This window comes from Mustela lutreola, chromosome 4, assembly GCF_030435805.1.
Source record: "Mustela lutreola isolate mMusLut2 chromosome 4, mMusLut2.pri, whole genome shotgun sequence".
NCBI classification, from domain to species: domain Eukaryota; kingdom Metazoa; phylum Chordata; class Mammalia; order Carnivora; family Mustelidae; genus Mustela; species Mustela lutreola.
Genome location: NC_081293.1, coordinates 7,089,029 through 7,115,726, shown reverse-complemented (window position 1 = coordinate 7,115,726; position 26,698 = coordinate 7,089,029). Strand labels below are relative to the sequence as shown.

The window sequence follows — 26,698 nt, the reverse complement described above, 5'->3', positions numbered from 1 at the left end:
TGATCCCACATGGGGAGGTAATTCTGGGCAGATGTCCCATAGGAGGTGGCCTGAGTGTCGGGCCTTCACGGATGGGTAGGAGTTCAACAGCCAAAGACAGAGCGAGGGCACCCCAGGAGGAAGCCAGCAGGCTGGGGAGCTGGGAGATTAGGGCCCCTTCCCAGGTTCCGGTGGAAGGAGCCCCCGCGCTGCCCAAACGGGCACGTGTCCCACTGATGCAGCTGCCCCTCCTAAGGCCCAGGGGCGTGGGGGGCTCTGCCGCTGAGGGTGGCCTTGGGCCGCCACCCACCTCTCTATCCCCTGCCCCGCCTCCCCCTCGCTCTGAAGCCTCGCTCTCCGGGGTCTACCCTACCACACCTGGCTTGCTCTCCTGTTTGCCGGCGAGAACACCAGGCACACGAGCAGAGCCACAAGGGACACCGGCCGGAGCTCTACAGTCAGGGGCCCGGGGGGTCTTGACAGGGTATCCCAAACCTCCCCCTTCTGTAAAACGACAGCATAAAGATGCAAAGCCGCAGAACAGTTATTTCAATCTGCCCCGTGAACCAGCAGCCCCCGAGCCACCCCACGCGGCTAACGCGGCATATGCCAACACACAATGCGAGAATTGTGCTCTCTCTGCGGAAAGGGGCGTGGCCATGCACAAGCCCATATGACAATGTCACCATCGTCTCAGACCCCCGGGTTACAAGTATGTGCTCAAGGCATGTGCGGAGCACGCGCTCACCACGTGTTTATGCGGCTATGAAAAGCACAAAAGCCCAAGGGCCGTTGTGCTTCAGCTGCCGGGGCCTGGCCTGGGGACAGCAGAGGACCGGGGCGGCGAGAAAGGACTCAGAAAAACACCACAGAAACGCTGCATTCAAAGCCATGACTGCTTTATTGTCCCCGAGTTTTTAAAAGGCAAAAGTGGAAGGGGGACACTCCTCCAGAGAACAGAGGCACAGGGAAAACTGCAAAGCTTGGCAGAACGGATAAGCCACGCCCCGTCCCAGCTAGTCTGGCTCAAGCTAAAGACACGCACTGAGCAGGGGTCTCAGACTCACTCTGGACAACGGGAACCAAAAACGAGATGAAATCAATCTCTGCCAGCCACCAACAGACAGACAATTCAGGCCTGTCCGACCAGGGCTGCTCTGTATGGTCGCAGGCACCTTAGCTCCTAGCTCTGGGCCTCGGTTTCCCCAGTTGCAGCAAGTTCTCTTTCCCTTCTGGCAGCCCAGGCCGGCTCCTCTGTTATCAGGGAAGAGAAAGGAGGGCTGAGAGCAGCTGCTTCTGGACACTGCTGGTGACCCCCCGCCCAGGTCCCACCAGTACATGGGGATGCTGATCTCAGGGCACCCGAGACACCTCAGCCAGGGACTGGCTCCTGGGAAGTCTGGGGAAGCATCTGGAAGCACAAGCATCAGGAGGGACACAAGCTGCCTCAGAGGTTGACCACGTCTCTGTGCTGGTTATTAGCTCAACCCGGCGGGGGCCCTGCTTCAGTGAGAACACGGAAGACAAACCTAAGAAAACCAAGTTCGAAACCCAGGCTGACCAGTATTGCCCTCCCTTGGCGTTAAGGGTCCAGACAAGGATGGGAGAGACAGCAGGGGTGGACAGCGGTTGGCCTGCGGAGAAAGACTTGCCTACAGGTAGGACATGGATGTCTAACTACGACAATGGAAGTCTGAAGACAAAGAGCTTGGCTGCGACCAGAGTACCCAGAACTGCAGGGCCTACAGCAACCGCCATCTCCTTCTCATAGTTCCTGGAAACTGGCAAGTCCAAGACCATGGGGCCAACAGATTCAGCGTCGGATGACAGCCGTCTTCTCACTGTGTCCTCACAGGGCAGAAGGGATGAGGGCTCTCTGGGGACTCTTCTAATGGGCGCAAACGAAGCCCATTCATGAGGACTCCCCTGGCATGACCTAGTCACCCCCAGAGGCCCCCGCTCCTAACACCATCACCTTGATCTCAACATACAAGCTGGGTGGGGGGGGGGGGGGGGGGAGACACTCAGACCGTAACAGCTGGAAACGAAACCTCTTGGGGCATCAAGGGTCAAGTTTCCCAGAAAATAAGACGCAAAGTTGTGTAAGTGTGTACCTCCGCACAGCGCAAAAATATAAAGGAAGACTCACGAGTTGCCAAGGGCAGGCATTCAAGTCGCCAGCTGGGACCTGTGCAGGCTGCCCCACACCCTTGCTGAGGTAAACACTATAGCGTATGACACCCTCTTCAACAATGTGGTTTCAGCAGCGCTTCTCAAAGTGTGGTCCCCGGACCGGCAGCAGCAGCCGCCTCACCGGGGAATTTGTCAGAAATGAAGTTTCAGTCCCCACCCCAGCTGACTGATTCAAAAACTCTCTGCGAGTGCGGTCTGGCCATCAGTGTGGTAGCAAGCCCTCCGGGTGTTTCTGGTGCTCCCAAAAGTTTGGAAACCAATGTGTTTGTGCATTCAGTACCCAGAACTCTGTTAACAGGGAGGACAGCATGGCAGATGAAAAACCTGAGGTCCACTGAGGCCGAGTCTCTTGTAACAGTTCATGAGGTCGGTCAGTAAGGGGTGCGAGGCCTAAGCCCACCACCAGCATCTCTTCTGGGGCAAGACCTGGTGATCGAGGTACAGATGACCTAGTGCTTGTCCATAAGGAGCAAACAACCTGGAGGGACACCTAGAAGCCCAAAGGTTGACCATCTAGTGAAATGTGTCAGCATCAGCAAGGGGAAAATCAAATGCCTGCAGAACACTGGCCACAGGAGGGGAAAAACGGGACTGAGCAAAACAGGTGCAGAAAGAGGAAGGTGATACTAAATACTTGTGGGACTATGAGAAGAAAAACTTAATTCTTGGAAAAACATAAACTGCCATTTAGAGAATCTTTTCCTCACTTCCTCTTCCTCTGCTGAGTCTCTGCTGAAGAGTCAGGGCTGGAAGAATCTAAGTGTATTTTCATTTATTCTCAGAAATATTTCTCTTTCTACGAACCAGCAGAAATTATCTACTTGGGGTGCCTGGGTGGCTCAGTGAGTTAAAGCCTCTGCCTTCGGCTCTGGTCATGATTCCAGGGTCCTGGGATGAGCCCCACATCGGGCTCTCTGCTCAGAGGGGAGCCTGCTTCCTCCTCTCTCTCTGCCTACTTGTGATCTCTGTCTGTTGGATAAATAAACAAAATCTTTAAAAAAAAAAAAAAAAGAAATTATCTACTTGATAAATGGCAGCTTGATTGCTTGTCGAGATAATTTAAAGATTAAATCTTTGTTTTAAAAAAAATCCCGCAGTATCTGTTAAAGCCATGGAGACACTTTTAGACTAAAAAGATGAAACTGGATGAAGCACCTGAGTGACTCTACAGGGCTGGGGGTGGGGAGCACAGGAGGAGGGGGCACGGGGCGTTGCAGAGCCCCCTGGGTGGAAGATACCTGGGCAGAGCATGGCTTCTGAGTTAAGGGCCCTGTTTTTGGTGCTGTCCTCCCAGAGCCAGTGGCCACTGTGGGGGCAGCAGGGAGAGCGCCACCCCCCAGCCCCGAGGAGAAGGCTGCAGGTCCCCTTTGCTTAGCGCTGGCTGATTCTGCCAGTGTGCCTGCAGGATCACAGTGGGAATGACCCAGAGCCCCGCGCAGTAACAGCCATGCACCACCACTCACCCTGCGCCAAACCTGGAAATCCAGAACTTCTCAGTCTGTCCTCTGAATGTCTGGTCTACTCCAGGGATCTCAAACTCAAGTGCTTTCTAGAGGCAAGCAGGAAACGAAACTGGGTGAAGAGCCCCAGGCGGGAGCTGTCATATGCGTGGAAAGCACACCCTGGGAGCGGACAACAAGCTACTCTGGCCGCTCGGTCCAGCATTGGGGCACTGAGTGAGAAAGAGGGCCCAAGGGTAACACTCAAAATCGCTCGCCTTGCCAAGAGAAGGTGAAAATCCAGACTTCTTTGTACAATCCCAGCTTTTAAGTGTTGTCAAGAAATGCAAAAATTCCTAAAGCTTCATGAAGGTCAAGCAAATCATGCCCGAGGACCACATCTGGCCCCGGGACCACAAGGGTGCAGGCTCCGGTTGCACGGATGCTGACTGCTCAAACTGATACGGCCTGCACAGCAAGGCTTGATCTTGGTTGGCGAGCTGTGTGAACTCATGGGGCGTCAGTGCAGCAGCCACACATGTCTGTCCCTGTCACTCCTGGCTCATTCTGAGTGAGCTCGAGGCCCCAGAATGACTAGAAAGCACAGACTTGGAGATCCTGAGCACGTCCAAGTAGAGCCACGAAGCTCCCAATCCCAAACCGTATGTGTCTCCCAACTTGCCTACTTGGGGAGGGGACTGACCTGGGCTGTGTCCCTGCCTGGCCTCCACTCTAGAGGGCGAGCTGCGGCGTCCCTGAGAGCAGAGAGGGGCCTGGAGTCTGTCCTGCCCTCGTGAAGAGGGCTCCCTTCTGGCCTCTCACAACGTGGGCTTGGGGCAGGAAAGAGTTTCCATGCCAAACACTTGAAGCAAATGCAAGTACAGCGGCAGATGGAACAGGCAATTCTGGCTCCCTGACGCCCGCAGATGGCTGGCTCCGGCCAGGGCAGCGGGAACACAACAGCTGCTTCCTCAATCACATCTCCTGCACAGAACACAGGATTCTGTTCTGGTGACTTCTATGTGAGATATAGAAATGAGAGGGGGGTTTCCTGCCTTTTATTTCAAAATAGCCTGGGACAAACGAAGACTTCTTGTACCATAACAACACATTAAAAGGGAAAGCTCAATGAAGTGGGTTTTCTTAAATGTCAACCCACAGAGCAACCTACTTCTCTGCCCACAGGCCTTGATAAAAATGTGACTGGGGAGCCCATCCAGAGGAGCCGGAGACTTCTTTCAAAGGGCAGCTTGGCCCCCGACTGCGGATAACACCAGGGGTGGAGGAGACAGGCTTCGGAACAAGCGAACTGGGGTCGGGACCTGCACTCGGAAGGCTTCGGCTGGAGCTCAGTTCCTTACCCACAGAGAGGGGCTAACTACCTAACAGCCGACTGCGGGACAGGCAGATGAGAATGTATATCCGGTGCGTGGCACATAGTAGGTGCTCAGTGAAAGCTAACTCTCAAGTACAAAACAACTTCCCCGGTAATCTTACTTGCGCCACGGTTCTTTCTGTACGCATGTGGGTTCTCCCCTGCTCGGGGTGAGGAGATGGCAGTGAGCAATTCAGGGCCCAGCCCGACCTGCCCCGCCTTCAGCCCTCCCCTGGAGCGGAAGGAAGACACAGGAGACCAGTGGGGAGTGGCTGGCTAGAGGCAAGCAGTGTCAAGAGGCAGGCACGCAGTCAAGCCTGGCCTTCCGGGGCTATTCTTTTCCTTTTTAAAGCAAGAGACAAAACCTCTCTGTGTGCATCCTCTTAACCCCAACTTCCTTCTTACCAAGTGCTTCAGTCTTGCACCTATGCCATGGCTACATCCACCAGGCTGGGCTGGTTTTCCCCTTTCTTTACTTTTGCCCAGGGCTCTGCAAACTCTGCCCGGCATCTCGTTCTTGCACTTTCCCAGTTTTCATTCTGGCTACACAGGGAGCTGGGCAGACGCGTGCAGAATGTACCCATATAAACCAACACAGACCAGCCCGGCCGCTCCCAGGAGGAGTGGACCAGACTCCTGACCACACACGGCATGTCATTAGAAACCCCAGAGCAGCCATCCGCAGACCAGGGACGGCCCAGCAGCCCACAGCCACACAGCTTTCCTCCACGCGTAGATCCATCAGTGCGCACAAAGGGGCGGGAGGTGGTTCTGGCACGGACGGATCCAATGAACCGAAATCCCACATCCTCTATGTTCGCCTTCTCACCTCAGAATGACTCTGCCCCTCATTAGCTTCTGAAGAGCTTTTTTAAAGATTTTATTTACTTATTAAGAGAGGAGAGTGTGTATGAACAGAGGGAGGGGCAGAGGGAGAAGCAGGTTCCCCGCTGAGCAGGGAGCCCAACGCGGGGCTCCATCCCAGGACCTTGAGATCATGACCTGAGCCCACGGCAGATGACGCCCAACCGACTGAGCCACCCAAGCGTGAGATTCTTATTCAGAGAATGTTGGACCCAAGCAGACAAGAGCTCCAAGCTAGTTAACGAGCTGCCTCAGTGTTGCAGCTAAGAGCATTTTGAGGGGAAAGCCACGTGACCTGAGCTGGCTTAGGGAGCTAGGACTCCTCTCTTTCTTTCCTCAAGCTCCACAGTAGCCATGGTTCAGAAGGAGTGAAGTAGTTCTCTATCTGTGTCCACGGAAAACATGGCCACTTCATCAGAGCAAAAATGTTTCCACCCCAGTGTGGTGGGAGGGGGGAGAGATGGGGACAGGGACGTGCCAGGCACAGCACCGCTGATGAGGCCATCAGCCCAGATGAGCCAAGAGGTGCAGAGGAAGGAGCAGGGCTCACAGGTTGGGAGAGCAGAGCGAAGCGGCGCTGAGGGGGATCCTCAGACAGCAACAGGACACTTTCGGTCAGGACCTGGGGCCTGGGCAGTCGAGGTGGCTTACCCACGGGTCATACAGAAGTCTGGGGGGCAGCTTCTTCTGGACCCACATTCCCTCCGTCATGTCACCCATTTTTCCATTACCTCTAAGTCAGTGAACTCACTTTCAATTCTTTGCTTTGGGCCAGGAAAGGCCAATGTTCATTCTCACTGGAATGCCTCCTTTGGTTCTCTCCAATCTGGCTTTTCTACACACTGGGAGACGATTTAGGGCGCGTCCCCTCAGCGCAAGTTCCTATGTGGACGGTGGTGGTTCACACTGTGCCGTCCAGCACTAAGTACCTGACGTGGGGCTAGTGTAACTGAAGAACTGAGTTTTCAATTCCACTTTGTGTCATCAACTCAAATTTAAATAACCTGACGACTTTGTTGATTATACCTCAGTGAAGCTGAAAAACTTTTAAATAGCTCCACGTATGCGGCTAGTGGCCACCATACATGACAGAACATACAGCATCCACACAGAGAAGAGTCAGCACGCTGTTCCTGGGAAGGGCCAGGTACATTTCAGCCTCTGTAGACCATACAGGCTCTGTTGTCACCACTCAGCTCTGCTGCCGTAACGAAGGCAGCCACAGGCACTGCAAGCACAAATGGGCATGCCTGCATGCCAATAAAGTTTTATTTACAAAGGCAGGCAGTGGGCCAGATTTGGCCTGTGGGCTGTTTGCCAACCCCTGATACAGAACACAGAACTGGGAGTTCAAACCTCAGGACCACTGCCCACCATTGGGACAAACTTGGCCATCTTTATCTTATTAAACCTTAATTTTTTCATCTTATATAAAGAGGGGACCATCGTAGCGCCCACGACTTAAGGGGGCTCTAAGAGTTAAATGAGAAGCCTGTAACGCACTTAGCACAATGCCCACACTGAGTGGGTGTTCCAAAAGTACTTGCAGGGTGAACGGGAGCCAGATACGTCATGGGTGCTCTGACTTCCAGTCTCCCGCGTATTCCTCCCCATCCCGTGAGGCAGACGGCTAGTCCCGCCTATAGGGACCTTAAGTGGCCGGTTCCAAGTCAGGTGTGATAAAATGACAGGACTAGGATCCAGGGCTCCCCATTCCATGCCCTAGTCTCAGTGTCTCCTCCACGGGGGCTCAGCCTGGCCTGGCTGTCTGGGCTCATGTCTGCTAGCCTGCCCTGTGAGAGGCTCACTCCTTTGTGAAGGAAATCATTAAGAAAAACAAAGCAGATCCTTTCTTATGGGCTCTAAGATATTGTGCTGTCCTGGTTCCTGTTTTGTCCACCCCTCTGGAGCCCTGGTCACCTCTGGGGACTAGAGAGCCCTCACCTAAGGCTGTCGGTCACCGACACACCACAAGACGTCCTCCTAGTGCGGTCCCTGTTCCAGTGCTGGGTCAGAATGAGTCTTCTCCCCCATCTCCTTGGCAAATATGCCAGGATCATTCCCAAGCAGAGGACAGGGCACTCGGGACGACTGTCTTCTCCTTCAGAGCCCTAAGACACCACAGGCTGTGGCCAACATGCCGGCCTTACTGCAGCCACCAAGCAGTTGGGCCAAAACCCAAGCAAAGGCCGAATCAGCGGGGCCCCAGCTCTCTCCTTCTGCCACAGCTGGGGGCTGGAAGCTGGGCCCACGGTGCCCCCAGGAGCACCTAGGGCCTGGCCGTGCCACTCACTACCATGCCACTCATGAGGGAGGTCAGCGGTGTCTCCCAGACCCCACGTGTTGCCCGGAAACAGACAGGGGCAGCCTGCTCGGTCACTCTCACACAAGTCCAGGGGTAGGGCTGGGTCAGGCATTCTCACAGAGGTTCAAAGCCAAGCAGGACACCTGCAGGCACAGGGCAGCGTCCCAGGCCCCGGCAGGCAGACACCGCACTGGCCATCCTCTGACCCGGCACAGCAGTCACTGGGGCCCTGTGCCGCATCCCGGAGCATGAAATGCCCTGGAGTCTTTTTCCTAACACTCAGGGACATGCCTGAACCTCACACAAGTTTAGAAAACTGACTGGTTTCTATGGCAAGTCAGAAGCCCAGGTGTTGGGGCCAACAGGCTTGGCCACTATTCCCAGCATGTGGCTCTTCTGCTCCAGGTCACAGTTCACCTGTTGGCCGTAGGTGATCGTAGCCTCAGCCAGGCCCGATCTCTCTTGTACTTTCCTTTCTAATACGTCAGGGTGTCAGCAAACAGGGAGGTTTGCCGCCGAACTGATCGCTATTTAAAGCTAACGCACTTCTCCTCTCAGGCCTGAACGCTGATGAGCAAAACCCTACAAGGCGTGGAAGAGACACCCCAAAGCCGAGATGGGCTACTGCCACACCCATCATCGTAGGCTCATTATTTTCCTAAATTCTCCTCCTCTGGGCCTGAGTCACATGCCGCACAGGCAACAGGGCCTGGAATCTGGGCTGGCATCTGAGGGTGTGGAGGCCACAGGAGCGTAGGGCGCTAGGAATCAGGTGACCCAAGGCAGAACATTCTCGCGTGTTTGTGTCAGCAGCTCCCCCACCCCTGGAGAACACGCTATGACAGAGCCCGAAGGGCACTGAAGCTCCTGTTTCAATCACACCAACATGGCTACTTTTTTCTGTTAAGAGAAAAAATAAAAAAAAAACAGGTAGTTTTATACTGAATTGGATGTTTTCAATTCACCCAATGCTAAAAAAGGCTTCGTTCATCGTGATTTCTTTAGTTCCAGCGTAGGCATAGGCAAGGGACTTTGGAAGTTCTTGGGAATCCCAAGTGTCCCTGCTGCAAGCAAGAGCTCCCACTAAAATAAACAAAGGCCACATCCCTCTGGCCGAGGAGATGGAACCTGATGGAAGTTCCACATTCTAAGAAGCTAGCCTTGTGCCTTCTAGGGAAGTCACTCCAAGGTCAAAAGGACTGGGCCCCTGGGCAGTCTTCCTGGAAGGTGGCCCCCAAAGTGAGGACTGCTGCAGAAGGCTGCCCCCCCTTTCCAGGTCGTGCCGGGACAAGTGCTATCCCCTTCAGTCCTCACCCCGCCCTGGCTCAACATCCCTCCCACGGCTCAGTCAGTGGGCTCCCAGTTGTCTGCTCCAACTGGCCCGAGCTGCCACACCCCAAACGCTGAGCCTCCAAAATCGCAAAGCATCAATATATGGCTCCCGGCTCCCAGCCCTCTGCTTAAAGACAGCACCCCTTTGCTTTGCACCTGCTGCCATCCTGACCTTGACCAGCGTAGCCCAACACATTCTTATCACTCAGGTGCCCCAGTCCCGGTGGCGGTCAACCACCTGCTGTTCCCCAAACGCCCCAAAGCATCATGCTTCTGGGGCCCCACACTCAGAGTGCCCTGGTCTGGAACATCTCCCACTCCCCGTCCTTCCTTCACCTGTCTCAATTCCTGCTCATTCGTCAAGACTCGGGGAGCCTTTCTGCCCCCCTCCCTTTGGCTTGAAATGAGCTTCCTGAGACTCCCAGGGGACTGCAGACTCGCCAGCACCCTGTGCACCCACATCTCCATTACACGCATCACGCTTCGTCTGGCACACAGTAGGAACTCAGTCAAAACAACTGCTGTCTCTCGGGGCGCCTGGATGGCTGAGTTGAAAGAGCACGTGACTCTTGATCTCAGGGTCCTGAGTTCAAGCCCTACATTGGGTGCAGAGCTTACTAAAAACAAAAAAAGTAAAAAAAAAAAAAACAAGTGCCGTCTCACTATCCATGACACAAGCCCATGAGCTCTGCAAAAACAGGAACTTGCTTTACTCATCTCTGAATTTTTCAGGGCCTGACACAACAGAGGGCGTTTACGAGCTACCGACGGACTGGACTGTGTCCGGGGTACCACCAGCATGGCAGGGAGGTCTGTGCTCACCACAGGAACAATGACACATCTGAAAAGACACAGAGGTGAGGAAAAGTTGTTCTGGCACATCCACCAAGACCAGAGGCAGTCCAGACGCCTTTTATCTCCCTCACACAACCCCTCGTCACAAAGCTTCATCCTGTCCAAGAGCAGGGTCAGTGTCCAGTCCAAACCACCGTGTTGGGCCCTCTGCAGGGGGCTCTCCAAAGCCAGCCTCAACCACAGATGCCAGCTTCTGGGGGGAAGGGGCTGCCACCACCTAGAGCCAGGGCCCCCGCCAGAGCCCAGTAAATAATATTGAGCCTTCGCACTTCAAGGGGTACCAAGGGGTCTCCCCCAAGGCTGCCCAAAGTCCAGCAGGCAGTCTCTCATGCCAAGACTGTCCACCCTGTTTACCCCACAGAAGGCCAGGCTGGGGCTGACGAGGTGTAATGCTCAGAAGACACGTGGGGGGGGGATGGTCAGGAACCATGGCCTGTGCCAGGAGAAGCCCAGCGACCACTGAAGAGGGTAAAGGCCGTTTCCTCTGTCGACTGTGTCAAGGGCTTGGTTCAAAAGCCCGAATGACCTTAGATGAGCGCTTCCCCCTAGAGAGGTGGACGGCCACGTCCTGGTGGCACAGGAGTCCAGAGGCAACTGGAATCACACCCCAGGGGTCAGCAAGAGGCGGCGAGGCTGGGGCCAAGCGCCCCAGCTGTAACCCCATGACCTGCCCCAACACTGACTGCGGTTGTGAAGGCAGCTCACGGACTCGAAAGAAGGGGCAAAACCAAATAAAGACATCAGCTGCAAAGAATCTCAGAGAGGCTGAGGAGGAGGTAAACGCCCTCCTGCGCTCAGGCCAGGGAGGTGCGCAGCCCCGGAGACTTGCAAAGAACATGCTCGCATTCGGAGGCTGGCAGGAGCAGAGCCAAGGCTCCGAGGCCACGCTGACATGCATTTACTTCCCTGTGTTTAGGACCAGAGTCAGTCACTTTTAGTAAACAGAGATTTTGTTTCCTAAGGAGAACTCTTAAAAGATTTCACCAGCCTTAACTCTTGTTAAGAGACACACTGTGAGCTAAATTCAAACACATGCTTTCAATCCTTCCTCCTGAAAAAAAAAAATCTTAGGACATCGGGACTGCAGAATGCTGGGTGAGGAAAGGCTCTATCTGCCCCACTCTGGCCCGTCCAGCCGAGCTCAGCCTTGTGCTCTGTCCTGTCACCCCCCCAGGGCCATGAGGACAACTGCCCTGTCCTTCCCTTGTCCTGCCAGCCCTCCAATCTGTCCTCCACAGTCTGTGCCCACCACGGGCTGCACGAGGTGCTCACTGACATTCGTAGGGAGCTAAGGGTCTCCACGCATAGACTCACTCAGTGTCCTAAACCCACAGGTTGGGTGCTGCTGGCAAGGCCATTGTTCAGATGAGGGAACCCAAGCTGGGAGGGACAGTCACCTGCCCGAGGGCAGAGGGTTAGCACAGGGCCGACCTTGGATCTGAACCTGGGCCCTGACTCCAGAGCACCAGGCTGCGTGGCCCTGAACGACGCAAACCTGGGTTTCAGCTATGCTCTGCCCAAAGCGCCTCCGTGGTCCTTCCCTCGCTGGAAGGTGGCCAGCCCTGGCCCGCGTGGCAGCACTTCTGCCCATCCAGTCCCACGCGCATCTCCTACCTGCCGTCCCTCCACACGGCAACACACCCCACACAGGGGCTTCTCAGACCAGCTCTTAACCGCTCCTTAACGCGCTGGGAGGCAGAGCCAGCGAGACAAGAACTCCAGGGCCCAGGGGGTCACAGGGCACACCAGTCCCGCAAGAGAGGGGCAGCTTGCCAGAGAGCCTTCACAGGAGGATGGCCCCAGGACCATACCGTGGGGACCCCAGCATTTCACACCCCCTCTGGAGTCTCAGAACCACAGACACACACACACACCCCGAACCCCCAGGAGACGATTCCCTCTCCTCACCCAGAGCACAGAGGTGGCCGGCGACAGAGGACACAGTCCTTCCACCTCTGAAAATGCAGCGAGGCTGCTCCCGGCCAGCGGATGGAACCTCCCTCAGCTCCCAGGCCCCCGGCCAACACGAATGCCAGAGCGAGGGGAATTCCAGGCACGGCTAAGGCCTCTCCCAGCTGGGCCTTGTCCGTCAGGGCACTTCAAGCAGAGGGCAACTGGGCGGAGAGCGGCCTCCCTGGGCGAAGGACGGGCGAGCAGGAGCACTGGAACCCACGCGAGCCACCCCACTCTCCAGGGCACTGCTGGCGCTGCTGGACACAGAGAGGCCTGCCAGCCGGGCTTGGGCCTGCCGGGACCACCTAGCAGGCTCCGCGGCACGGCCACCCAAGCCCCTCCTGGAAGCAGCAGCGTGGTGCCCGGGCAAGGGCGACCAGGGCACGGCCCCCGAATGACACCCCTACCCCGACAACACGCCCTGTGTGCAGCAGGAACTGCATCACCGGTCCCCGGAGGCAGGACGAAGAGCAAGGGGGGCAGGGTGGTAAGCAGGTAGGACCGCAGCCAGCCAGAATGAGCTGGAATCCCACTACCCCCTCTCTCTCCGGGCGAGTAATTGCTCTGAGCGGCAGTGTTTCCTGCAGTGGACGGAGCAAGTCCCTCGGCCATCTACGCTGTGCTGAGCGTTAAATGAACTAATGAAGTCAAGGGCCCAGCCCCACTCGGGATGCTCAGCAGGTGCCCAATCAACGCCTGGGAAATGAATGCCTGGAGAAGATGAGCGCCCCATTTCCCCACCTCATTAGGCCCAAGCCCAGCTCCCAGCGAGGAGAAAGGGCCCTTTTTTACCCCCACCAGCAGGGCACAGAAGAGCAGGTGGACAAACCTTGGCCAAGAAACCAACAGCCTCTCTTTGTCAAGCTCAAGGTTTCTGTATGTTCCACTGGGACTCAGTTTCCTGTCCACCGCCCCCCCCCAGGTTTAGTGAGCCTACCTTCAGCAACCTAAGGGATCCCTGCTGAGCCTGCATCAGGGGAGGGGGAGGGGGTGAATAACACGACCGACTGATGATATGGACCGAGCGCAACGGAGGGCACGTTTCACTAGCCGGAAGGGCTTTCAGCAGTGACTCTGTGGCCTGCCGCTCTGTGCTGTGTACAGCACACTGTCCTGCAAGCAAGACTGCATCTCAGAGTCGTCTCTCCACAGAGAACATGGGTGCTGTTTCCTCTGTGTGCCAGCTGTGTGACCTTGGCAAAGTCATCGCACCTCTGGAGGTAGGGGGGGAATCTCTTCTCCGTAAGCAGACACAAGCAGGCCAGAGACGCTAGTGCTCTCTACAGCCCCTGGTCATTCTAAACATAATTCTACGACGCCTAATCTCAAGCATGCAAATAAGAGGACAGGTTCTGAGCAGTCGGGTACAACCAGGTGGCTGGACAGTGTGACAGTCGCTGCAGACCGAGGAGAAAAGGAATGACCGCTCACTGAGAATCCCCAAGATGTGGCCGGGACCCAAACTGCGTCTTCCTTCCCCTGAAGCCCAGAGGGATACCCACGTGCCAAGCCTGCAGAAGGCACCAGAAGCTGAAAAGACCAGCAAGGTAGAAAGGGAGGAAGGGCCCGTGTGAGAACTACCCTGAGGCAACGAGATGGACAAAACTTGCCCTCTCATTCCAGAAAGAAGGTGGCTCAGGGCTGCTGTACCAAATCCTGGGCAGGGAGGCACACCCAAGACCCAGCCCAGTAGAAATAGGAACTACCTGGATGATGTCTACAGCAGGCACTTCGCCCAGAGGTGGGCACCTTTCAGATCCTCCTGCACTGAGACATGGCAACAACGGAAAATTCCAGTAGGTTTATTCCACTCCTGAAGAGCAAGGTCCCTGAGGAAGTGAGGTATGCTTGGGGTCTATTCCAGCCCTCATTCCTCAGCCCTGGGCGCACAACAGGATCGACTCAGAAGCTTCACAAACACCAATGCTGAGTCCCCCCCCCTTCTCTCCAGGATTCTGACGTAACTGGGCATCAGGCCTTTTTTTTTTTTCTTTTTAAAACTTCTCCAGGTGATTCTAATGCACAGCCAAGGTTAAGAACGACTGCTCCAGAGTCAAAAATCTCAGCACAGAGGCCCCAGCCGCCTCCCACAAGCCCTTCAGGAACAGAAGAGCCAGCCAGGCAGGCCACCCTGCCACCCCCCACCTCCACCCCCAAACCAGGATCAACCTGCAAAGAGCCATCTGTCTGAGATAGAATGCAGGGCCTTTGCCCAGCCCCGGCTGGGCCGCACCACGTTTCCACACACGGGACGCCACACAATTGTGTTTCATTATTTGATTACTTGAGGCATGTAAACAAAACGTGATACTACACAAACCTGGGGTGGCAAGCACCAAAAATGATTTACTTTGAGAGCTCTGAATTACAAATGCACACACACACACACACACACACACAAAAGGCCAGAAACCCTTTTAACAACCTCTTTGAATGGAAAACGGAATCTGAATTAAATGGGGATGCTCCTTCTGGGCTGCCGGATTTATTTCCCATTTCCCCTAGAAGGTCGCTAGGAATAATTATATTTTCTTGTGAATCTGTCTTCTGTAAGGATGATGCAAAACATCTCTGTCTTCCCTGCTGAGGGACTGCCTTTGGTCCTACGGTAGATCTAGAATCCAAGAACTCCTTTAAAAAACAAAATTTTTTTTAAGCTGTAGGAAAAAGGGGAGCAAGGAAAAGAGGCAGTCAAAATCGCTAAGTTTCCCTGCGGTGCTAACAAGACTAAACAAAATTTATGCTTTGAGATAAAACAGAACCTACCGCCTCTACCTTTCGAGCCCGCCAATCAATAGCACGTGTGTACAAAACCACCATGCTCTCAGAACTGCTAGCCTCTTGGCCCCGTAGCTGTGTGGCCTTAGGCCAGTAACTTGGCTTCTCGGAGGCTCCATTTCTTTAGCTGAAACTACAGGAACACTTTGAAAATTAGCGTGTGCAAAGCCCCTGGCCCAGGGTGGGCCCTCAATAACTAGTAGGCACTGCTATTAATCTTCGAACAATCCACACCCATTTCAGTTGAAGCCTGCTGCGCCCAACTCTTCATGGTCCTGAATCTTGGGAACCACATTATACCAGCGCAGAAGGAGAATCCGTGTCTTTGTTTCAGGGGCGAAGGAAAAGAGCAAGAACCGTCAGGAGCCGGCCTGCCCCTGCATTCTGGGGTCAAACGGGCTGTTCAGCAGCATGATTTGCTTTTACCTCCTGAGAGCAGCCCCATGGAAAAAGTCCCTCCGGGGACCAGAGATGCCTTGGAGCACTGCTGTTTCTGAGATATTCCTGCCCAGTCTGGCCAAATGGCCCCCACCCCACCCCTGCAAAATACAGCTTCCTCTGCAGCCCCCACAGCAGGAGAGGGGCAGGACCGTTAACGAAGCAGGGGGTGCCTGTCACACATCTCCGTAACCCCTGACGTGATGTGAAATTCTACAAGGTAGACCCTTTGAAATGCAAAATCTCCCCGAGTCCTTCAAATGTGTTTTTATTTCCTCGGGTTCCTAAGGCTGCTTTCAGACCCACCCATCAGCATTTCCCCTCTCAATCACCAGCATTTAACCAAAAAAAAAAAAAAAAAAAGAAAGAAAGAAAAGAAATTCTGAAAGAAGGAGAGAGGAGGTGGTGGCTGCAGCAAGGACGTCTCTGTTTTTGAAAAAGCTCGAGTATCTCCAGCCGATGCAAGAAAGAGGGGGAAAAAAAGGTCTTGTCCTCAGCTCCAGCCTCCTTACATCCCTCCTCCAAGACACCCCGAAGCCAAGTTTCCCCTGCAAGATTTCCTCCTGTCCTGACCAGACCCGCATGGACTCTGCCCTGCTTCGGATCTCAGAGGGCTTTCTTATTAAATCAAGGATCTGGGTGCCCTCCGACCCGAGTTAGGGAAGGTTAAGACAGGCACCACCAAAACCACAACGCACAATTTTCGAAGCCCAAGCCTTGATCCAAAACCGTGTGCACAGGAGGTTTGGATTAAACATCAAAGAAGAAATTACCTTAAAACAAAGTTGTTTGGCAAAGAAAATTACTTCACCATAAGAAAAACCCTAGGGAACCGTAAATTGCTTTTGAATATAGACTTTTCAGTGGCACGGTCATTAATCATGTTAATGTAAACTGCGCTAAAACAAAAATTTTCTAAGCAAGTCTCCGGGCACATCAGCGTTATCTAAGCCTCTGGGTTTGTTTCCAGAGCTCTACATCCCAGCACGCAATGAAACTGCTGTTAATGGGGTCAGCTATTACAGTGCAGTCCCCGACCCTGGGCCATAATAAAGGTGACTCAGCCATGTAGAAAGAACCCTCGTAAAAGTTAGGCAGGAAACAAACACAGAAATTAATCAGAGAAGGAGAGTCAATGATTTTGGAAAGTGTATTCATGGGACAAGTTTCAACAGCAGCTCTCCCCGGATGATCAGACATTTCAGAAAGGAGTTGAAGGAGGCCAGTCAACATTCCTTGCAGCAGGCAAGTCCCTCAGTCAGGCCCTGTTCTGTTAGGGTGGAGGACAGGGCAGCAGCTGGACAAGGCGAGGAGGAGCATGGAGCCCAGCAGAGTTAAGCTGCGCTGAGCCCAGCCAGACCCGGCCATGTGCTTCATGTTGGCAACAAACCGGTTCTTTCAAGAGAGGAAGACTCTGACAAAAAGGACAGCTGCAAGCAAAGCAAGAAGCTGTGGGGGGGGGGGGGGGACCCTCGAAAAAGCCCTACATTAAGGATTCTCCCCTGACATGGAAAAAAAAAATCACTTTCAGAGATTGCAAGAGCTAGTCAATCTATTAACATGTCCCCCTTGCTGGATCAATTAAAGAGAGCCCCTCCACATCTGGTTTCCATCTAAAAACCGAAACTTGTATTATCAGCATATTACATAACAAATTATGCCTGCAGGTTTCTTTTATTACACATCAGAGAGGTGTGTGTGGTGGGGGGGTACTGATGGCAGTTGTGCGGGTCTGAGTATTTGCTTATTTCAGGCTTTCTTAAGAGCGAGAACAAAAAAAGTTTCCGTATGGTATGCAGTTCAAAAAAGTCACACTCGCCCGGATAAAACATCAACTCAACAACCCGCCCATGGGTCCAGCGCTCGTCTCCAGGGCCCCCTGCATCAAGCAGGGGGTGAGACGGGCCAACTGTTTAAAGAGCACTGCAAACAGACACCACCAGGCTGCTCCAAGGCGTCCTCTGCCGCCAGCTCCAGGGTGTACAAGGCTCCCTCCTCTCCCATCTCCTGCGGGGGAAGAGAGCTGGCTGGCCTTTTCTGAGCTCCCACCATGGGGCAGGCGCCTGCCCCCTGAGCCCACTCAAAGGACATGCAGCCCATGAGGCTTCCAGAGAACTAGGGAGATGGAGGCTGGGGCACAGTGAAGGAACCCATAGGGAGACAGAGAAAGATGAAAGGTATGGAGAGAAAAAGCCTAAAAAATACCAACAGGGCTTCCCATAAAATGTCAACGAAGGAGAGCCCACCAGGATGACAACAAGGTATCTTAAAGCTCTTCCTAAAAGAACTTTATGAACTTCCAAAATGCTACTAGGGGTGCAACTTACCCTAAATTGAAAACAGAAGGGAGAAACTGACTATGAACGTTATCAATCACAATCGTGGAATGCTCTACTTGTCCCGCCAGCCTTAGGAATTCAAGTCCACTTCTGCAGCAACCAGTACTGCTAGCTTTTATTTAAAATTTGTCTTATTTAAACCTTGTCTTCAGGGTTAAAATGGGTGCAGATCAGTATTACCTTCTCAGGGGAAAATAGTGAGCTCTTGGCCAAAGTGATTTGAACTGGTCTTAAAGTCACCTTGTTCTCTGGAGGAGCACTGGGGGGTGGGGGGGACACAGACCTGCCCCAAGCCTCTCCTTCCTTTCCTAGACTGAACCACCCCCTAGAAGCTGGATCAGCATCCTCCTTCCTGGGTCTGCAGGATGGCTGGCAGCATCCAGATCCCAGCCAAGTGCAGACACCGGGCCAAGGGCCCAAACCTTTAAACCCAAACCTTCTGCTCCCACTAAACAGGCCTATCAATAGGGACAAATAGTTGCTTTCTGCTTATCTGGCTGTCCAGAGTTTGGTGGGGGGGGCGGGGGGGCGGGAAGGAGAACCAAAACCCCACAGATCTGCAATTCAGTATCAAAAGTGTAACTGAGACAAGTTATTGCTAAGTGGATAAATTAAAATGAAACTAAAACCTGGCCAAATTAGCAACAGTGAGTTTCGCCCCGTCTGCTAATTCCATTCCTTCCCAAGTTCTCAAAGCGGGTGACATCTTTCAACCGAGTCTGGGATCTGGAGCAAGAGGGGCTCCCCTTCCAGCCCGTGGGAAGCGCTGGGAACACATATGCTAGTATGTCATTTGGAAGTCTGCTAATACGTTGTAAGCAGCGCAAGACGCTTGCCTGGCTTCCCAGGCCAATAAACAATGCCATTCCAACTCCTGCAGCAGTCAATAGAAAACAGTCCCTTGTCTCCGCCATCCAACAATTCAACAAACATTTGTTCCTGTTGAACAACCATCAGCCTGGCTCCATCTGCACCCGCTCCGGCAAGGCGAGAGCGGCGGCGGCGGCACCCATGCCCTGGCCCAGGGTTCGGGGACCCAACGCAGCCCACCGAAGGGGCCACTCGCCCACCACCACCGAGTCCCGAGGCTGTAACGTATGGAAGACTCGGAGTGTGGCCTATAGGAGGCAGAATCCCATTCATCAAATGCTGCAAAGAGCTGTTCTTTGTTCACCATCGTACGAAGTACTGTACGTGTTAACGAACCCCGGCGGTCAGATGGAGGGAGCCCGGCTTCAGGGGGCTTCCGGGGGCGAGGGACCCGAGCAAGCCAGCTCGCGCGACTCCCCGGCGCTCCGCCGCTGTGTCCCGCGCCAGGAGCATTGTTCCCCAAGTCTGCGAGCGGGGGTGGGGAGCTGGGGGTGCCCGAGAAGCCCCTTGGAGCAACGCAAACCGGGGTGTCCCGGCCTCCTCCGTCCCTGCCCCAGCAAGAGAAACTCCCAGCGGGAAAGCTGACTCCCACAGGCTTGCCAATCGAGGACTGGCAAAAATGTGACTCGACCAGTGTGCCCGTGCCGGACGGCCCTTCACGCCATGTGCAAAGCCACGCCGGCGCCCCCCACTCCGCAAGCCCCCGGCGCCGCCACCCCGCGGGCTTCCCCCGCCCGGGGCAGAACGCCCCCTCACCCCCAGTGCGACCGCCCCGGCCGGTCGGGCAGCCGCGGAGCCAGCCGCTGTGCGCCCGCATCCCGGGGGTGGCGGACGCAAACTTCCGCGAACAAAAGAGTTGTCTGCAAACGGTGCGGGAACTTCGGGGCGAGCCGGGGCGCCCGGGTCCCCGGGTTCTGGCGCCTACGCCGCGGCCGCGAGCCAGGGCTCAAGCTGAGACGCGGAGAGGAGCACCCCCCCGCCCCCGCCCCCGGCACAGCAGTCCCTGCACCCGCCCCGGGGAAGCACAGACTTTTCTGCAGGGGCCGGTCTGGCTCGTTCCCCGGGCTGCGCTCTGACAAGTCTCACGCCTGCACCAGGGGCGACACTCAGCGCCCCGAGAAACCCCTCGACCCAACGCGAAAGAAGGCAGAAAAAAAGGAAACCAGCAATATTTAAAATAATAATAATAATCTTAAAACGGCAAGCCCAGCACACGCGCGAGCGGGGTCCCTCCAGCCCGAGGCTGCGGCGCACACGGCAGGGACCACCGCTCGGGACGGGGCCCCCCGGCCGCCACCGCCGCCGCGCGGCCCAGGGTCGCTTACTGTGCGCGACGGGGCGCTCCCGGCGCGGGCCCCGCGCCGTCGCCGCCGGCGCTCGCCAAGTCGTCCCGGCTGCCCGCCGCGCGTCCGCCGCGCGCACGCTCTCCTGCCGGCGCCGAGCGCTTTGTACCGAGCGGCTCCCGGGGAGGAGGAAATCGACTTGTCACTTCCTGAACTGTTTGCAACTCGTCCCTTTAACCGGCCCCGGCCAGGCCGCCCGCGCCCGCCGCGCCCGCCGCCGCCGCGGGGCCGCCGGACCGCGGCTGTGTGTTGTTGGGTCGGGCTCTCCGCCGGCGGCGTCGCGGGGCCCGGGCGCTCGGCGGCGGCGGCGGCGGCGTGCAGGAGCCGGGCGGCGTGCGGCGGCGGCGGCGGCGGCGGCGGGCGAGTGTGCAGTGCGCGCAGCCGCCGGTGGGCGGGGAGTGGGGGGGTCGCGGCGCGCCGCCGGCAGGGCTAGAGGGCGTCCTGCGGGCTGAGCCGCGCGCCGCTCGCCGAGCTCGCGCCTGCGAGGCCCCGGGACGCGGGAAGTGGCCCCGGGCCCGGGCCGCGCCGCCGCCACCACCCCCGCGGCGGCCCGGGCCCGGGGCCAGGGGTCCCGCAGGCTTCTTCCCCCGCCCCCCGCACGAACCGGGGCAAAAACCCTGGGCCGCGTGGACTCCGGGCGTCCAGCTTCCGGGTTGTTGGGTTTTTTTGAGGTTTCAAAGAAACGATCGTTTCGGGGGCGTGCTGGGCAGCAGGGGAGGGAGGGCTGTGTTAGTGTTGTCACACTTTGGGAAAATAAAGCGCTAGTTTCCCAACTAGGGGCGCTGATGGAAATAAAGGAATGTGTACTTCAGAAGCCACATGCAAAATCTACGCCACTGGGTAAGGAGGGTTTGTGGTTGCTAAGCAGACGCAGAGCATGTTTCGTTCTGTAACTTAGGATGTTGACTTAAGTTCAGGAATGTAACCCTGATAGAATAGGCGGAGTGTTTTCATTGCACTGCTCACCTGGGGGAGGGGGACTGTTGTCCCTGTGAAGTCCCAGGTTTCCCATTGCTCGATCCCACTAGTGTATGTTATTTTATTGACCTTGTATCCAACGAGATTTTTAAAGAGAAGGGGTTTTTTTTGTTTTGTTTTTAAGAACTCCCCTATGCCTGTTTTGTGTTCTCCTTTGCCAAAAAAACAAAACACCTCATTACTTTACATGGATTGTGTCTGCCCCGTTTGAATGGTTCTATTCATAAATCAGGAAACTTTTTCTGTTGCTTCTAGGAACATTTAATTGGTTTTAATCCAATGTTTCAATCCCAGTATCAAACATAAATGAACAATTAACTTCTATGCACTTGGGAAACTATTATATTTCATGGCTATTGCTGAAATATTTCAGTTTCCCATCACACTGGACCCATTCTTTTTCAGAAAACCATGAGCTAACATCTCCTTTCATACCAGCTCCAGCTCCAGTGGTTTCTTCTACAAGATTAGGATGAACAGCCATCATAAGGAGGATATGTGTCTATTCATTCAATTAGATGAAGTGCGATATAATCAATTCATCCTACAAACGCCAAAATGAGCTAATAGGCGGAATGCTAAGATACTGATATCCTTATCCATAAACATTGCTTTAAAAGAATTTATCACAGGCCAATTCTGAAGGAATGAGAACCAAGTCTTCCTAAGTTAAACAGATAAAACACAAGGGATAATTTGAGAATGCTGCTACACTTCCTTAATGCCATCTTATCACAGTGTCACCATGGCCTTTGAGAGCTTTTAAGGATATAGTTTAATTTACTTTTTATTAGGAAGCCTAGAGTGACTCCTGCTGGCAAACATTCTGCTTATTCCTACAATTACCAGTTCATAGGGTCAATGAAACAAAACGCAGGGGGTGGTTGGGTATGGGCGGGGGGGTTGTCCAGAGCCTGGAGACAATTATTGCAACCATGATTCCTGTTGCTTTCAGGATGATTTTAGATTCACAAAATTCCAAGGATTGTGGTTATGGCAAGCTCTTTGCTGCACGCCTCCTTTCCAACCTAAAGCAGCCTGTTTTTCTGGTTCCGAGGCTTCCTTGCAAGTGCACAGAACTAAAATATCTCCTTAAGAAGCTGTGCTACTAACCAATGAATGGCTATTTCTCATGTACTTTAATTTAAATCTCCAAAGGCTAAAAAATACATACAATAAGGATTGTGTCACTTAGCCTTCCATAGTATACGGTTCTTCCCAAATTATGGAATTAGGTCCTATAGCCCACTTTTTAGGGTATACTACATAGTTACTTATTATTTTAAAAAATGTAAACTCAGCAGTTGAACTCTGGATGTAAAACGATGTAAGCTGCAATCGGGGGATGGGGGACTAAACTGTCTACCTTTGTTCAATCCTTAAAGGTCAAAGCCAAATCAAAACCAGATTTAGAGCACAACTAGGCACCTAAACACAAATTCATAAGCCAATTTAGGAATAAATCCATAAATAATCCCAAAACGATCACTTGTAGCTTTTCTATTACCACTGACCAACAACACTAACTTGGGTAAACCGCGAACACCTGGGAAATATAAAATGTAGGGATTACTTACAGTCGCACTCCAAGACCATACATGAAACCCAGGGATAAAGCACAGCAATACTGGCTCTCCTGGCTCTGCTCAAAGCAGAAGCACCACGTGGAGGACTGCTTGTGTATGGCGTGCATCATGTCTACTCAAAACTCCCGAGGAGAATTTAAACTGAGCATCACTCTGTACTAAAGAGCTCCCCTATTCCAAGTGTAATGTTCTTAAGCAATAGGAGATGAGAAGGGTGTATTTTATTAAGAAAGGGTGTAACCAACTATAACTTGTATCAACAAGCTAATCAAGTATTCACCTAAGCATATTTATGCCAGGGAGGGTAAAGGTTGGGTTTTAATACGCACCAAGGAGTGTCCTAGGTAGTTAGTGGGTATCTTATTTTTGTGCCTTTAGAACCAGATTAATGTGATATTCAAGGAATAAGGAGCTAAGCTTTGAAGCCAACGTTGTTTAGTTTTACCCAACAAATCTATGTGTGCCTATTCTTGTAAAAAGAGTTCACCACTGGAAAGTGATAAAGCAGTTTGTCTCTGAAAATACGTAGTATTCTTTTCAGAATAAAGTCAGTGAAACAAACTTCAAACTTGCTATATGTTGGACCCAACAACACAGTATTAACCCCTTTATTCAGCTTCCAAAAGCCTCTGCCTCTTTGTCATGACTGCTGTATTAAAAGCCGGTCACTCACATTTCACACTGTCCTTTCTCAGTCTGAAAAGATCTTTTATAAAGCAGAACCTTTTAAAATTGCTTATAACAGATGATGGAAAGATAGACATCACGAAGTCCACCTGAAGCATTTTCAAAGAAACTGGCTACTGAAACAAGTTAGCAAAATACATCACTTTGGATAACACATAAAGTTTCTGGTTAGAGATGAAAGCCATAATTCTGACTCTACGATAGGGACAATTTTCTAATACAGATCTTATTCAGAAAAGTAAGTTCCCACATCTATGAGCCAGCTACCTAAGCATGTGATGACACACTAATCCTTCTGTTCTTTCCTTTCTGTCCTTTTTATATTGTGTTCTGAAACCTTTCCACTGATGAAAATGAATTGTAACTCTGGCTGGAATATCTCTCATATAGGCAGATCTATCTACACGGACAGAGGCAGTGGCATCTCCCGTATGGAGGTACATACCTTTTTTAAGAGGTACTTTGGTTCCTGAAGACAGTTACTTTTTGATTCAAGAACTAAATAAAACAAATTTATCTTCATTGAAAAATAACCATGGCAGTGAATTTAATGATACCAATCTAACTCCTTTGATACAAAATGAGAGTTGAAAGCAGCTTGAAGCGGAATGCCTATTGAAATCAGTGCATGCGAATCTGCACAGCTTTGTAACCAAACGTCTAGCACCATTGAGGTACGAAGCCTGCCAGCTGGGACGGCATTGTGCACCACAAAGTGTGGGTTGTAAGCCTAAGTCCTGAGCACAAACCCTGGTTTCCAAGTTGGCAGGTGCTGAAAACACAGCAAATGTCACGCTTGCAACTCACTGGATGGAAGAACTCTGGGTAATATAAGCTAAAAGGAACAGAGCAACAGTTAAAACTTATTTCAATTTGATATATACTTTTTTCCCTTTTTTTCTTGGCAAGCCAATAGTAGCTCTTGATGTTATGTGCTACCAGAAAACACAAACATGAGAAAAACAGACAGTGAAAAGTTTAAGCATGGTAAATAAGCAAAAGTAAATATAATGAAGGCTTTTCATGATCTACATGCAAAGTTACTGGTGTTTGTAAAACTTACCAAACCTATTTTACTACTTTAATAGTCAAAAGTAGTAAAAGTGAAAAGCATAATTCATTCTTGACCTTTCCCTGATCTATTTATGATCTGAGCTGAAGTACTCTAATATCACTATTAACACATTTAGTCACCCATAACCTAGCTTGGCGTTATTACTCCACCAAATACATAGCTAAAAACAAGTCACAATATTTTCATACTGTTACACATTAAATTTTAAGTAGAAAATATTTCAACAGCACACCCACACTAAATGTTTATGCTATCGTCTTCAAATGAAAACCATCTCAATTTTTTTCTTACATATCCTTTAGTGGAATTCAGATTGAGTATTTATGATACAAGCCCAAAATTTAACTTAATTTTTCTCTCCTGTCAACTATCTACCATATAAGTCATTGCCTCAAGAGCAATCTATTTTTAACTCATCCCTAGTGATATGCTGGAAGCTACTGCCATCCTGCCTAGCCCCATAAAAATGAAACAGTGAATTTCATTTTCAGTAGGTAGAAAGGAAACTGTGAAACTACATACAATTTGTGATTTCATAGAGTTTGAATACCCAATCTAAAGACTGAATCCTTTGGATTTAAAATATCAAGGAAAAAAATCAGTCTCTGGCTCCAAAGGGTAGAACACCCCGGGAGCAGTATGAAAGGAACATGTGTCCTACATAGCATATTAGCCTGTGAATTTCTTAACTCTCCTCAGCAGTTTGTCAAGCTTCTATTTTAACCAAAAGCAAAGACGTTTTGTTTTACTGTATCCATTACTGTTTCTGAGGGACTAGGTTTGCCCATTTTGTATGCACATACCCTGGACCTGACCTGAAACAGAGAAATGACATGAGAAGTTACCTTGCTATTTTAAATACTACTTTACAGCTTAACTTTCACAAAGAAACAAAACAAACAACAAAAAATCTTGATCAAAGTTGATCTTGATCAATCTTGATCAGGTTATTGGGTGGCTCAAGTCATGATCCCAGGGTCCTGGGATCAAGCCCCATGTTGGGCTCCCTGCTCAGCAGGAAGACTGCTTCTCCCTCTCCTACTCCCTCTGCTTGTGTTCTCTGTCAAATAAATAAAAACTTAAAAAAAAAAAAAAAAAAAAAACCAGGTTACTTAACCATCACACTATTAAACTACTTAACTTTAGTAAACTATCCTACGGACATACATCATCATCATATCGACTGCATCCCTACAGAACTTATTAAAAATAGTTCAAAGGACTCACACTCTTTGAGGCTGACTAGAGAAAGTGACATTGCTCTGGCCAGCATTTCTCTAGTCACTAAGCAGCCCAGGCACTAAGGGAGCGACTTCACCACCAACAAAAATGTTAAATAAACAAACAAATCTGAAAACCAAATATTTTCTAGATTAGTATAAACAACTGGTTCACTGTATATTATATATGATATGGTCAGTTCCAGTATAAATTAAGGTCAAATTTGGGGTGCCTGGGTGGCTCAGTGGGTTAAAGCCTCTGCCTTTGACTCAGGTCATGATCCTGGGGTCCTGGGATCCAGCCGCATCGGGCTCTCTGCTCAGCAGAGAGCCTGCTTCCTCCTCTCTCTCTGCCTGCCTCTCGGCCTACTGGTGATCTCTATTAAATAAATACATAAAAATCTTTAAATTAAGATCAAATCAGATAAACTATAAAGTATTACCCAACATCGAACCTTGAAAGGTCACTGTGACTAGCACTGTTAACTCAACTTAAAACAAGGAAAATAAATATGACTCACTGATCAAAGAAATCAAATCTAGATGATGCAAGGTAGAAATCAATAATAAAAATCTTGGGGCGCCTGGGTGGCTCAGTGGGTTAAGCCGCTGCCTTCGGCTCAGGTCATGATCTCAGGGTCCTGGGATCGAGTCCCGCGTCAGGCTCTCTGCTCAGCAGGGAGCCTGCTTCCTTCTCTCTCTCTCTCTGCCTGCCTCTCAGTGTACTTGTAATTTCTCTCTGTCAAATAAATAAATAAAATCTTAAAAAAAAAAAGAAAAAGAAAAATATTTTAAAAAATAATAATAATAAAAATCTTGGAGCGCCTGGGTGGCTCAGTGGGTTAAAGCCTCTGCCTTCGGCTCAGGTCGTGATCCCAGGGCCCTGGGATCAAGCCCCGCATCAGGCTCTCTGCTCAGCAGGGAGCCTGCTTCCCTTCCTCTCTCTCTCTCTCTCTCTGCCTGACTCTCTGCCTACTTGTGATCTCTCTCTCTGTGTCAAATAAGTAAATAAAATCTTAAATAATAATAATAATAATAATAATAATAATAAAAATCTTAGCCCACTGCTTCCTAAATGCCCAGGAAGAC

General features: G+C 52.0%; 1 protein-coding gene across 1 annotated transcript in view; it reads right to left on the bottom strand.

The window, feature by feature from the left end:
* The window catches only part of EEF1AKMT2 (EEF1A lysine methyltransferase 2), a 70,713-nt gene that overhangs the window by 12,174 nt on the left and 31,841 nt on the right, over positions 1-26,698 (bottom strand). The gene's annotated exons all lie outside the window — the stretch shown is intronic.